Genomic DNA, 13,167 nt, shown 5'->3' with positions numbered 1-13,167 from the left:
TAAGAGTTCTTTGTATATTTTGGATGGCAGTGCTTAGTCAGATGTGTCTTTCCAAATGTTTTCTCTCAGTGTGTGGCTTGTCTTCTCATTCTCTTGACATTGTCTTTCACGGAGAAGAAATTGTTTTAATTTTATTGAAGTCAGCTTCTCAATTTTTTTTCATGGATCGTGTATCTGATATTGTATTTAAAAAGTCGGCACCATGCCCAAGGTTGTCAAGATTTTCTCCTATGTTATCTTCTAGTTCTATAAGTTTAAGTCTGTGATCGTTTTTTTTTTTTAATTTTTTATCGTTTATTTATTTTTGAGAGACAGAAACAGAATGTGAGCGGGGGAGGGGCAGAGAGAGAGGGAGACACAGAATCCGAAGCAGGCTCCAGGCTCCGAACTGTCAGCACAAAGCCCGACGCGGGGCTTAAACTCGTGAACCTGTGAGATCATGACCTGAGCTGAAGTTGGACACAACCTACTGAGCCACCCAAGCTCCTCAAGTCTGTGAATCATTTTACGTTAATTTTTGTATAAAGTCTGTGTCTGGATTCAATTTCCACATGTAGAGATGTTCAGTGTTGTAGTACTGTTTCTTGAAAAGAATATCTTTTTATATCTTCTCATGCCATTTAAAAGAAGAAAGGAGAACATTTATTTATCAAATTTATTATATTTGCAATTTCTAATTGTTTTTTTTTTCCACCTATGAATTCAACGGAACATGTGTTGTCATTTCCTTACTCTGAATCAACTTCGTTCCCATCCATCTCCTTTTTGCTGGCATTGCCAATTGCCAAATATATTTCTATATACTATAGATAGGCCTCTCTCTCTCTCTCTATATATATATATATATATGACTATATATATTTATATTTCTATATATATATAATATATTACCTTTACTGACACTCTTTGTGTGTGTGTGCAGATTTGATTTGAATTACTGTCTGGTGTCACTTACTTTTTATCTTAAGAACTTCCTGGGGCACTTGGGTGGCTCAGTCTGTTAAGCATCTGACTTCAGCTCAGGTCATGATCTCGCGGTTTGTGAGTTCGAGCCCCGCATTGGGCTCCAGGCTGACCACTCAGCTTCATATTCTGTCTCCCTGTCTCTGCCCCTCCTCCACTCACACTCTGTCTCTCTATCTCAAAAATACATAAAAACATTAAAAAAAATTTTGTTTTAAAAAAGAACTTCCTTTAAGTGTTTATTATAAAACATGTTTGATAGCAACAATTTCGCTCAATGTTTGTTATCTTAGGACTTTTTATTTCATTTTTTGAGAGAGTTTTTTGCCGGCTATAAGATCCTTATTTGATAGTTCTTTGCTTTCAGCACTTTGATTATGCCATCGCAAAGCCTTCTGGCCTGCACTGTTTCCAATAAGACACCAGCCATTAATATTATCGGGGTACCTTGAACATAAGTAATTTTTCTCTTGCTGCATTCCTATTTTCCTATTTGTCTTTATCTTTCAATATTTTTACTATGATGTTTCCAAGTATAGATCTCTTAGGGTTTTTTCTACTTGGGGTTTTGAGCTTCTTGGATTTCCAGATCAATATTTTTGATCAGATTCGGGTAGTTTTCAGCCATTATGGCTTGGAGTATTTTTTGTGCTTCTTTCTCTCTTCCTTCTTCTCCTGGTGCTCCCATTACGTTTCTGTTGCTATGCCTAATGGTGTCCCATGTTTCTCTTAAGTCTCTGTTCGTTTTTTTTTCTCTCTGTTTTTCAGATTGTATAATTTCTATTCATCTATCTTCAACATCACTGCTCTTTTCTTGTGCGAACTGAAATCTACTGTTGAGCCCCTCTAGTGAAGTTTTCTTGTCACTCCAGAATTTCCAGAATAGAAGTTGATTATTTTTTTTTATTTTGCCTATCTCTTTAATAAACCTCTATGTGATGAGATATTTTCACAATGCCTCCTTTGACATTTTACTTATATTTTCCTTTAGATTTTTAACATATTTCTAATCATTTCTTTGAATTCTTCTCTGATATCTGGGATCCCTCAAAGACAGTTTCTGTTGCCAGTTTTTTTTTCCCCTGTCTGTTGATAAACACCTATTTCTTTGCATGTCTCATAATATTTGGTTAAAATCTGGACATTTTAGATGATATAGTAAAGCAACTATTGATACCAATTCCCCTCCCCCACCCAAAGGCTTATCGTTTCCATGTTGGTTGTTTTGTGACTTGGATGTGAACTATTTTAGTGAAGTTTATTTCCCCTCCAGAAAAACCTCTGATGTCACTCCCCAGTAGGTACAGCCTTGACATGGATATAATCACCCTTAGTTGAGAATGGATTTTGCAGTGCTGTGTGTCCCTGATTTCTCTATTAGGGATTGCCTCTGCTGATATCACAAATTGCTGCTGGCCTCCAGTCCCTGATGGTGGATTACTCTATTGTTTTTGACTAGGCCTTGGGGCATAAATTGTTCCATAGTCTGATCCAATAAATTTGATCCCCTTTGCAGGCGTGATCTTTGAGGAGAATCTTTGTGATTTGTTTCAACCCTAGGAGTTCTCTTTCTATCTGTCTCTCTCTCTCTTTCTCTCTGGTTCTCCCTTTTAAACTTCTTGTTCATCTACTGTTTGGCTTATTTCCCTCATGGGGTTGCTCGCCTCCTCTTAAGTGCTCACCACCAAGATCTCAACTGTTTTCCACAACACCCCTAATCATGAACTTCCCCCATACTCTGTTCCAAATGGAATCAATTCACCTTAAGCTGAGCTGTACTGCTCTCTGTTCTTTTTCAATGTTTATTTTTGAGAGAGAAAGTGAAAGAGAACGGGAGAGAGGCAAAGACAAGGGGACAGAGGATCTGAGGCAGGAACTGTGCTGACAGAAGAGAGTCTGATGCGGGGTTCGAACCCATGAACCACGAGATTATGACCTGAGCCGAAGTCAGATGCTCAACCGACTAGTCACCCAGGCACCCCTGCCCTTTGTTCTTTTAATCTCTCTCTCCCCCTAAATGAAACTACTGTGCCACTGCATTGCAGCTGTAGCCCGGACAGGAGCCCACTTCTGCCAGGGTGATACCTCTGGTCTGTGATTAGAGCCCTGAGTGGAGACACTCGACCCTGGTCTTCTCATTTAGCTCCGCCTGGCATGGAATACTTGCCCTATAAGTGAGCTTGGGCAGAAGCATGAAAAGTCTCAGTGTTCTCAGCCTTCTGGCCCTGGAGTAGAGCTTTTCTATGACTGGGGTTGTGTCAGGAAAGAAGACAGGTTCCCTTGGCCACGTCTGCCTGGAATAGTGCTGGGGGCTGCGGACAGGGCCTACAACGTGCATCGCCAGTTCCACGTCTTCTAGTCGGTCTCGGCCCCTAAGTGGCTTATTTGGGCCTCTACTCAGGAATAGGAACACTCCACCAAAATCTAATTTTCAGGCACATTTTAGGCCTTGCCCCCTCCCAACAACTACTTACTGCCTGCTGCTAGGTCAGGCATTAGCATGACTCATAGCTTTGTGCTTTGGCTCTGTTTTTAAGCCATTAAAATGATTATCTTGCTTTTGCGTTCTACTTTATCCTTTAAAATTTTTTTTAATGTTTTATTTATTTTTGAGAGTGAGAGACAGTGGGAGTGGGGAGGGGTAGAGAGAGAGAGACACACAGAATCCGAAGCAGGCTCCAGGCTCTGAGCCGTCAGCACAGAGCCCGATGCAGGGCTCAAAACCACGAACTATGAGATCATGACCCGAGCCGAAGTCGGACGCTTAACCAACGAGCCACGCAGGTGCCCCTCTATTTTATCCTTTTAAGTTTTAGTTTCTGTAATCATATTGTTGCTATGTGTCCAGTGACAGGGGGTGCTTCAAAGCGTCAACTCACTCTGCAATTTTGGCTGTTAATCTTTCCTGACTTTACATTCCCTCCCCCAAGCCAACATGTTGAAAGTCATATTGTAAATTAAATCTAATTTTAAAGATGATGCTATGTATTATTGAGCATTGACTTTGTGCCACACTCTATTAAGTTTTTTAGGTACAGTTTCTTGTTAAAGCCTCATACCCATCTCACGAAGTAAGTACTATGATTATTTCTGTATAATCAATGAGGGAACTGAGGCACAGAGAAGTGGGTGCAAGGAGCACAGAGTTAATAATTAAGTTTTGGACTAGAATATCATCCAAGACAGTCTGGCTGTGGCATCTACCCTTTGAAATATTATACTCTACTCACCTCCAGATAGATATATCCCTATCTCTGTCTGTCTATCTATCTATACAATGTATAGTAACACTATGTATAATATAATAACCAGAGGAGAATGAGCCATCGCCTTATAATCCAACACGTCATCATCTCTACTATAAAACACAAGTGACACAAATAAATATAAATCAAAAAAAAATTCAGAGTTTTTGTCTGGTAGAAAAGATACATTGATCTTTCTTTAAAAAACTTTTTTAAAAAATGTTTATTTATTTATTTATTTATTTATTTATTTTAACGTTTTTTTATTTATTTTTGAGACAGAGAGAGACAGAGCATGAAGGGGGGAGGGGCAGAGAGAGAAGGAGACACAGAATCCGAAGCAGGCTCCAGGCTCTGAGCCATCAGCCCAGAGCCCGACGCGGGGCTCGAACTCACGGACCGGGAGATCGTGACCTGAGCTGAAGTCGGACGCTTAACTGACTGCGCCACCCAGGCGCCCCTGTTTACTTATTTTTGAGAGAGAGAGAGAGCACAAGCAAGGGAGGCACGGGATCCGAAGCAGGCTCCAGGCTCTGAACTGTCAGCAAAGAGCCCAACGTGGGGCTCAAACTCACGAGCCATGAGATCATGACTTGAGCCGAAGTCGGACGCTCAACCAACTGAGCCTCCCAGGCACCTGATACATTGATCTTTCAATCTTTCTCTCTCTCTCTCTTTAAAATTATCATTAGTTTTTAATGTTTGTTTATTTATGAGAGAGAGACAGAGCACGAGCAGGGGAGGGCAGAGAGAGGGGGACACAGAATCCAAAGCAGGCTCCAGGCTCTGAGTTGTCAGCACAGAATCCAATGTGGGGCTCGAACCCATGAACTGTGAGATCATGACCTGAGCTGAAGTCGGATGCTCAGTGGACTGAGCCACCCAGGCACTCCACCTTTCTTTTTTCTTTTCTTTTCTTTCTCTTCTTTCTTTCTTTCTTTCTTTCTTTCTTTAGTAAATAGACAACAGCTAATTAAGGGCACGGCATAGAATCAGCATGGTGCTTTTTTGATTCACTAGCTATAAAGACTATGTCCTCTGAGACAAAGGCAGGACAGATGTAAGACTAACAAGTAGAATTTACCAAATAGGAAATAAAAAAAAGAAAACACCAAAATATGAAAATAGAAGTAATAAACAATTGGTAAATGGGGAGATTTGGGTCATGTAATATTAATAAGGAAAGACTTCTTGGTGAAAGGAGAAGCGTTCAAGATTAAAGGAAGAAAATTACAATGTGTGGAATGGAACAAAAGAGGCTATTACATGTGTAAGTGGAAATCTAGGGAATGTTCAGAAAGAATTCTGCCAAGCCCTTAGAGACCAACAAATTGGGCCATGATTGGAGAAAAAGGAACACCCTAAATTGTTTCAGGGAACATAGAAGTGTGGTATTTGAAGAATAAACAGAATGGTTTATATAGCCCATTTTGAGAGCTATAATCCTGAGAACCACTGAAAGGTTTTTCAGGATGGCTGTGATGTGATCCGAATGACGAACACTGGGCAATTATGTTCGTGGAGTTGTGAGGAATCCCGCTATGAGACGGAGCCATTGGGTTTCTAAGCGGGCAGGAAATGTGAGCAAAGTACCATTTTATTGGCAGAAATGGGTTACTTTAAAAAAAAAAAATATACACAAATGGAGATGGTCCAAGACCCCAGGGAATTATCCTTGACATTGATGGAAAGTGAAACAGTGTAAAATTAAGATACGGAAGCGGTTGTCAAATTGGCCTTCTGGACCTGAAATACATACAGATGGAAATTGAGATTTACAATAGCAGATCCTACAATAACCTAAGGGGCTAAGGCACAGGCTCAGGAAAACCTGGCTACAACTTGCATGTAAATGGAAAAGGTCAGTTACAGTGATCCGGAAAGGAGCAGAGGAAGAAAAAATCTACTTAAGGGGTGTCCACCAGACGATGCAGGGGAGAGAAAGAATTGCAGAAAGCTGGAGAAGGGTAATTCCTCCGAAAGTGCCCTCCTTTCCTTATTGAGTCATGTGTCAGATTTTTCATATTCAAAAAACTATGGATTGGATTAAAAGAAATATTTTAATTTTGACAGATCTCCACTAGAAACTTGGATAAAACATACATTATCTTCTGGTTGTCCACTACCGGCAAAAATTAACTTTAACTTCTCAGTCGACAAAAGTTCAACTCTAATAGTTTTACTTTGATGTTCTTTTTCTTAAAGTATAATTGTGTTAGGTTTTAAATCGTCGCGTTAAAATATGTTAAGACAATGGAATGATTTCACACAGACCGAATAAGAGGTAGTACATTCATTATATCCAATACATTAATATATTATGGGAAATTGGGAAATTTATTTCTTTACAGTTCTTCCCTCTTCTCCTGCCCCCAGAAGTGTTTGTTTCTTAGGCAGAAGCATCAGAGCTAGGGATAATTAGTTTGGTCTTTGGGAACATTTCCCAGATAATAACATCGTGCCCCAGAGACCTGAGAAAAGAACATTGCGCATATGAAACTCTGAGCTCTAATTGAAGCCTAATCACTGACTCACATTCGATTCCTTGAGAAAATTACTTAACTCATCTCTGGGTCTCTCCACAGCACAAGGAGAATAATGCCTACTTTACAACAATGTGGGATGTATTAGCAATTAAATGGTGGTAAAAATCCCTTGAAAATACAAAGCTACACTATATAAATAAATGTTAAATGAGAATGGAGAAAACAAAAGAAGAAACGAGCTTGGGAATATGTTAGGAATAATTCCTGGAAAAGCCGATCAAGAGGCCAGGGCTCCCTGCATGGGCTTGTTGGGCACAGCAGCTAAGTCAATAGACCACCCTTCATAGGTAAGAAAGGCGGAGGGACCCTGTGAACTTCACACTGGAGAAGCACAAATTAATTTGGTACAGGTGTTTTTTATACGCTGAGGGAGAATGTTCACAGGGTCCTGTAGCCTTCCTACTCCCGAGGTGGTCTGAGCTGAGGAAATACTAGGCTGTCATCTAAAACCCGTCAGAACAGCAGCTGGACGTAAGCGGTTAGAGCCCTGCATGCTGACTTATGTTTGGTATCTCAAACACATAGAAAAGGCGTGTAAAATATTCAAGAAAGATTTTAGAAGACTTATGCAGGCCCATGTTTCCTTACCCCCAAATCTCCAGGCCTCATGTGTTTCAGAATTTTGATAATTTTTTTGGGGGGGGGTGGTTGGAGGGGATGTACCTACGTATCTATCTACCCACCTACCTACCTATCTATATCACCTATCTATCGTCTATCAACACAACCAGGGAGGACTAAGGCATCATTGTATAATCCAACACATTATTATCTCTGCCATAGAGAGGACATACAAGTTGCACAAATAAAGACAAATCGAAAACAACCTCAGGTTGACTCAGGTCACACTTTTCTGGCAACTGATCGATGAAATGATTGCTTTCAGCTTTTAGAATTTGGCTTTTGCATGTAAGAATTGCAGAAAGGAGATTGTGGATCTGTTAAAGAAATATATGTACCTCTGAGGCTGAAACTGGAAACTCAGCCTTGTGTAGTGTAGTGTGACTTATATAGTCTGCACTGGATTATATAATTTTGGGAGGAAAACTCCTTAAGCGAGGATTATACTTATTACTTAGCGGCCACAATTCATTTAGCTCACCGTTACATAGGTTTTGTGATTTTTCTTAATCTGAAGTCCATGGGCCCATATATAAGCTCCTGGGTGAACATAAAGCTAGATACCTCCTGAAATAGTGTGCACGTTTCCGTGCATGTGCCTGTTTTTCCAGAGAGATAATCCATAGCTTTTCTTTTTCTTCCTTTTTTTTTTTTTTGGTCCCTAAAATCTCCAAGCATTGCGAGAGTGAGACAAATTCACAAGCTCTGCTTTACCTCTATGAATGTTAATGACAAGAGTATAAAGGCAGGGTTTACATTAGTATTTTAGTAATGCTTTTCATGCTCCTTCTGATGGCCAGGAAGGGCCACATGTGGTCCAGTCCCTTCCAGTCTCACTCCTCTTCCCTCTCCTCCCCCTGCTGAGCGTGCTCTGGCCTCGTGGCTTTCTTTATGTTTCTTGTCCTCAGAAAACCTGTTCCTGCCTCAAAGTTTTTGCTCCTGTCGTTCTGCGTGGTGCCCCGCCCCAGATCTTCCCGAGGCTGGCTGCTTTTTGTCATTTGAATCTCAGCTCAAATGCTGCCTCCTCCGAGAAGCCTTCTCTGACTGCTTACTTTAAAATCCCTCCCAGTCATTCCCCATGCACCATTCTGCTGAATTTTCTTCACAATTCTTAGAGTCACAACTTGCGTGGCTAGACACAGTGGCCCTCGGCGCTTATTCCCTATCTGAAATAATCTTTATTTATATATTTACTTATTTACTTTCTGACCCCCCCCACCCTAAGATGTAAATTTACTGCTGTCCTATATGCCTAGAATAGTGGTTGTCGTTTAACAGGCCGCCGATGAGTTTTTGTAGAATGAATGAATGATTACACTCCTTGCAGTAGTGATAATGTACTTATTAAGGTGCTTATTATAGAAAATAAGAACAGGTAAGCAATAGTCAGTTAAAAGTTACTGTGCCAGGGGCGCCTGGGTGGCTCAGTCATTTGGGCATCTGACTTAGGTTCAGGTCATGATCTCACAGTTTGTGAGTTTGAGCCCCTCGTCAGAGGAGCCCGCTTCGGATCCTCTCACTCTCTCTCTCTGTCCATCCTCCATGTGTTCTCTCTCAAAATAAATAAATAAACTTAAAAAAAAAAGTTATTGTGCTAACCGGGTCAAGTTACTCAACCTTTTTATTTTTTAACTTATTAAAAAATATTTTTTTAATGTTTTTTATTTATTTTTGAGAGACACAGAGAGGGAGAGAGAGTGTGAGTGAGGGAGGGGCAGAGAGAGAGGGGGGGAGACACAGAATCGGGAGCAGGCTCCAGGCTCTGAGCTGTCAGCACAGAGCCCGTCGCGGGGCTCGAACTCATGAACTGCAAGACCAGGACCTGAGCTGAAGTCCGGGGCTCAAGTGACTGAGCCACCCAGGCGCGCCATCAAGTTACTTAACCTTTCTAAAAATTGTTTTTTTAATAAGTAAAATAGATATAATAGTATCCACCTTGCAAGTTTATTGTGAAGTTGAATGAGTCACTGCATTAAAAACACTTGACAGACTAGAATACATTTGTTAAATATTATTGTCATTATTATTGCCATTTTACAAAAATTAGTAAATTACTTAAATAAGACCAAGGGCAAATTCAGCAAAATAAGATTAGGTACCCTCTAAAATGTATTAAGATTCCAGATAAAACTGTCTAAAGGTATAGATAACACAATGTCATATTAATATACATTTTAATTACTTGTGTATTAAAATGGAAAACCTTAAGAATTTTGGATTGGAATGTAGACTGCTTTGGATTCCAACTTCTGAGTCAATAACATTTGAAACTAAATATATGCTTTACTCTTTTATCGTATACTGACAAAATGCATGAACAGAATACCAAGGAGTTGATTTTCATAATACCTAAAACTCTCCAGAATTCAACACTCCGCATTTAACAACTCTCTTGAGTATTTGTATATCTTGGGTGTTCATTTGTCTTTATAAAAGAAACACTCAGAATACACTGGCTAACGAGATAAATGAAGAATATGATTTGAGAGATGTGTTCTCAGGAACTAATTTTATTTTGGAAAATTTTGCTATTGCCCTGTGCAAGCAGAGTTAATGAGTGATTTTTCCATCTACTTAGTACTAGCTAAAAAATCATTTCCATTTCAAATAGCATTTCTCATTAAAGTTTTTGTCAATTAGTTCTCTATCTCATTATGCTGGAAAATGTGGTTACAAACCACATTTCTGAAACCTCTGCGTGTGTCCTAATCCAGTTCACTAAATATCGCAGCCTAAATGTTTCTTTCTAATGTTTTCATTCAAGCAGTGCAGGCACCAAGTTTGTTTATATCACCTTTGAAGGAACTGTTTTACAGCTTTATAATATCTTATTTTGCAAAAAAATTATCTTTTTAAATGTTTATTTATTTTTGACAGAGAGAGAGACAGAGAGAGAGAGAGACAGAGCATGAGCGGGGGAGGGGCAGAGAGAGAGGGAGACACAGAATCCGAAGCAGGCTCCAGGCTCCGAGCTGTCAGCACAGAGCCGGACACGGGTCTCGAACTCACAGACCTTGAGATCACATCTGAGCCGAAGTCGGAGGCTCAACCGACTGAGCCACCCAGGCTCCCTGCTTTATAATATTTTAGAGCTGAAATAGTCCTTAGAACATCATCTATTTCAGTTCTCATCATTTAAAAATGAGTGAGCGGAAGTCCAGAAAGGAAGATATGTCAAAGCTCACTAAGTGAATGAATGGAAGAGGAGACGATAGGACTCCTGACTTTATTTCTTCAGGTCTCTAACCATGAATTCCCAAGGGGCAGTCATCTCCTAATGAGCTCGGCACAGGCTGTAGGCTGGGAGTAGCGTCTTAGTGAAAAAAAATCATCATCACAGTTGCTCTTAGGTTGTCAGTTTTTTGAACAACCGGAGAGATATTGCCCCCAAAAAGGGAGAACCCAAGACAGAAAAATGCTTTCAGTTGCAGAGAAGTTCTCCAGGCTCACTCTCTGCCCTCCTTGTTCTCTGGAAAATTCTTTGCTGCATGAGTTCCGGGTTAGGCCCACGCTGGTGAGTCCATTTCCTTTCCTTAATTTTTTTTCTTCTCCCTCCTCCTTCTACGAAATGTTTTGTTATCTTTGGGTAGAGTCTAGCAAGGAAGTGAAAAGACTTAACAAATACATCCAGTTAAGCAGAGCTTTTACATAAAGTTTAATGTTAAAAATTGAGTCAATTATTTGGCTAATACATGTAAAGAGAATGCCAAAAGTTTTTCTCCTAAAATAGCCAGGAAGTTAAAATAAGAATTCCATTCTTACATGGATTATGTAATCGGTCCATTCTTTAATTCATTTTCCCCTGACATGCACCCTATTGTTTATCTCTTTTTCTTTTCTTTTCTTTTTTTTTCTTAAACGGAGCCTTTTGATACATATCCGTAGGATTTGTAATAAAATGTTTCAAGAGAAGAGTACTGAAATACACCATTGCCATTGTGTAAATCTTCCGTGTTTGTTCTCAGAATTTATGCCATCTTTTCATCCAGGGATTGTAATCTTAGTTTGTTCACTCTGAAGGCAAGATAAGATTCCAAGCATTTCTAAAATAGTTGGTATAATTTATTGTCACTGCAATGCCGTCAGATTTAAACCCTTTTGGACCCCGATGCCACAAAACAGCTATTCAGAGTTCAAAGGGGTAGGTCTACACATGCGATTAAGTTATCACTAATGGAACTACTCTAACCCTTGCTGTGCCCTGGCTGCTCCTGGTGTTCCAGAGATTAGGTGAGACCCCAAAGCCTTCAGATATTATGCATATTTTATTGCATAAATCACAGGTGTCAAAGTAAAACACATTCAATGAATTGCTTCCTGCCACTAACACAAAAATTATTTTCAAAATAAAAAATCACGTTTCCTCATGAATACGAACTTCTCCTGACAGACCTCCAGTGCCAAATGTGGTTTCCATTTGCTGTTTTTGGATTTATTTGACTGTGCCAAAGTTCAGGTGTGCCAGCTCTTTGTAATAAGCCATTTGGATGAAAGCTTGGCTAGCTCAAAGGATCCTGATGTATTTTATTGCTGCCTTTTAAGATTATTGTTCAGAAATACCAAGTCTAATTTTGAAATCAATTAGCCATTCGGTCTGATGAGGTGTTGGCCCAGCTCAGGTTCACACCCGCTGTCCACAGATTATTGTTCACTTGAGTCAGATCCTTAGGACTGCACTGTTCCCCAGCATCTGGTAGACACATGTTTGATGTTCTTGCAGAATGAGCTGATGGTTTAAATAGCAAACCCTAACGAAGAAAGCTTTGTACATTTGCTGCTGTTAGCCAGGAAAACAAACTTTTTATAATACTCTGTAAAAAAAAAAAGAAAGAAAGAAAGAAAAAAGGAAAAAAGGAGAGAAAGAAAAGGAGAAACCTTATTTCTTTCATATCATATTATTTTGCTCTATGATCTGCGTCTAGGGAACTTAAGTTTTCAAAATATGCATGGTAGAATGAACACACGTAATGAGAAGAGAATCAAATTATCTGCCGCCTACCAGTACCAGACAAATATTCCTCTTTCCTTGGGTCCTCCCTGGACTGAAAGTATAATATCTTTCCCAGAAAGCTGCTTCCCAAAGAGGACCATACCTTTCTATCACAGTCAATCAGCACTTGTGAAGGTGCAAATTCTGCTTGGCAGGGACAGTGCTTCTGGGAACACCGCCAGAGGCCCCAGCACCACCCATGTTGTTCAAAAGAAGTGGCAGATAGTAAAATATAAAGCTAAACTACCCCTGCCCCGGTTTCCCATTCACCGGCCCCCTCACATTTCGATAGAGCAGGGAGATCTGACCTGCTCGTTCACGAGACGTCGCGGATACTGTGAGTGGGCTCATTATAGAGGTCTCCTGTGCAGCCGGACAATAATGGGGTCGATACTGGGCATGTCCCATGACTTCCATAGGCAAGAACATTTTCTTATTCATTACCCAGCTCTGCAATAAAGTACAAGGTCACTATGAATGCGAAATAAAATTCATCTGATACATTATTCGGTATCAGTGGTAATAACGATGTAGTAGACTAAGCAGAGATCAAATGCTATAGAGGACTGTCTTCTATCTGCAGCTCCGTTGCCTTCCACTGAGCTCTTAGTGACTCAGGAAGACCCGTGAGGCTGGCTGTATGTTTGTCACGTTCAACCCTCACTCTCTTAAGGAGGTTCATTAGTTTTCATTCATTCAATCAACACACACTTGTTGAATGGTTACTGTGTGTTGGGCAAAGGGAAAGCAATGAAGAAAAAAACAGACCTGGTCCCTAGCCTCCTAAAACCTACGGTCTAGA

At 40.1% G+C, this 13,167-nt stretch overlaps 1 pseudogene; it reads right to left on the bottom strand.

Moving 5' to 3' along the window:
• LOC124521187 (FACT complex subunit SSRP1-like) overlaps positions 1-12,773 on the bottom strand; it is a 35,307-nt pseudogene extending 22,534 nt beyond the window's left edge.
• Between the last annotated feature and the right edge of the window lie 394 nt (positions 12,774-13,167).

The sequence above is a fragment of the Lynx rufus genome, unplaced genomic scaffold, assembly GCF_022079265.1.
Source record: "Lynx rufus isolate CCGP_SWC_20201006 ecotype Redwood Valley unplaced genomic scaffold, mLynRuf1.p SCAF_3, whole genome shotgun sequence".
Taxonomy (NCBI): domain Eukaryota; kingdom Metazoa; phylum Chordata; class Mammalia; order Carnivora; family Felidae; genus Lynx; species Lynx rufus.
Note: the sequence above shows the minus strand (reverse complement) of the source record. Positions and strands in the feature narration are given on the sequence as shown.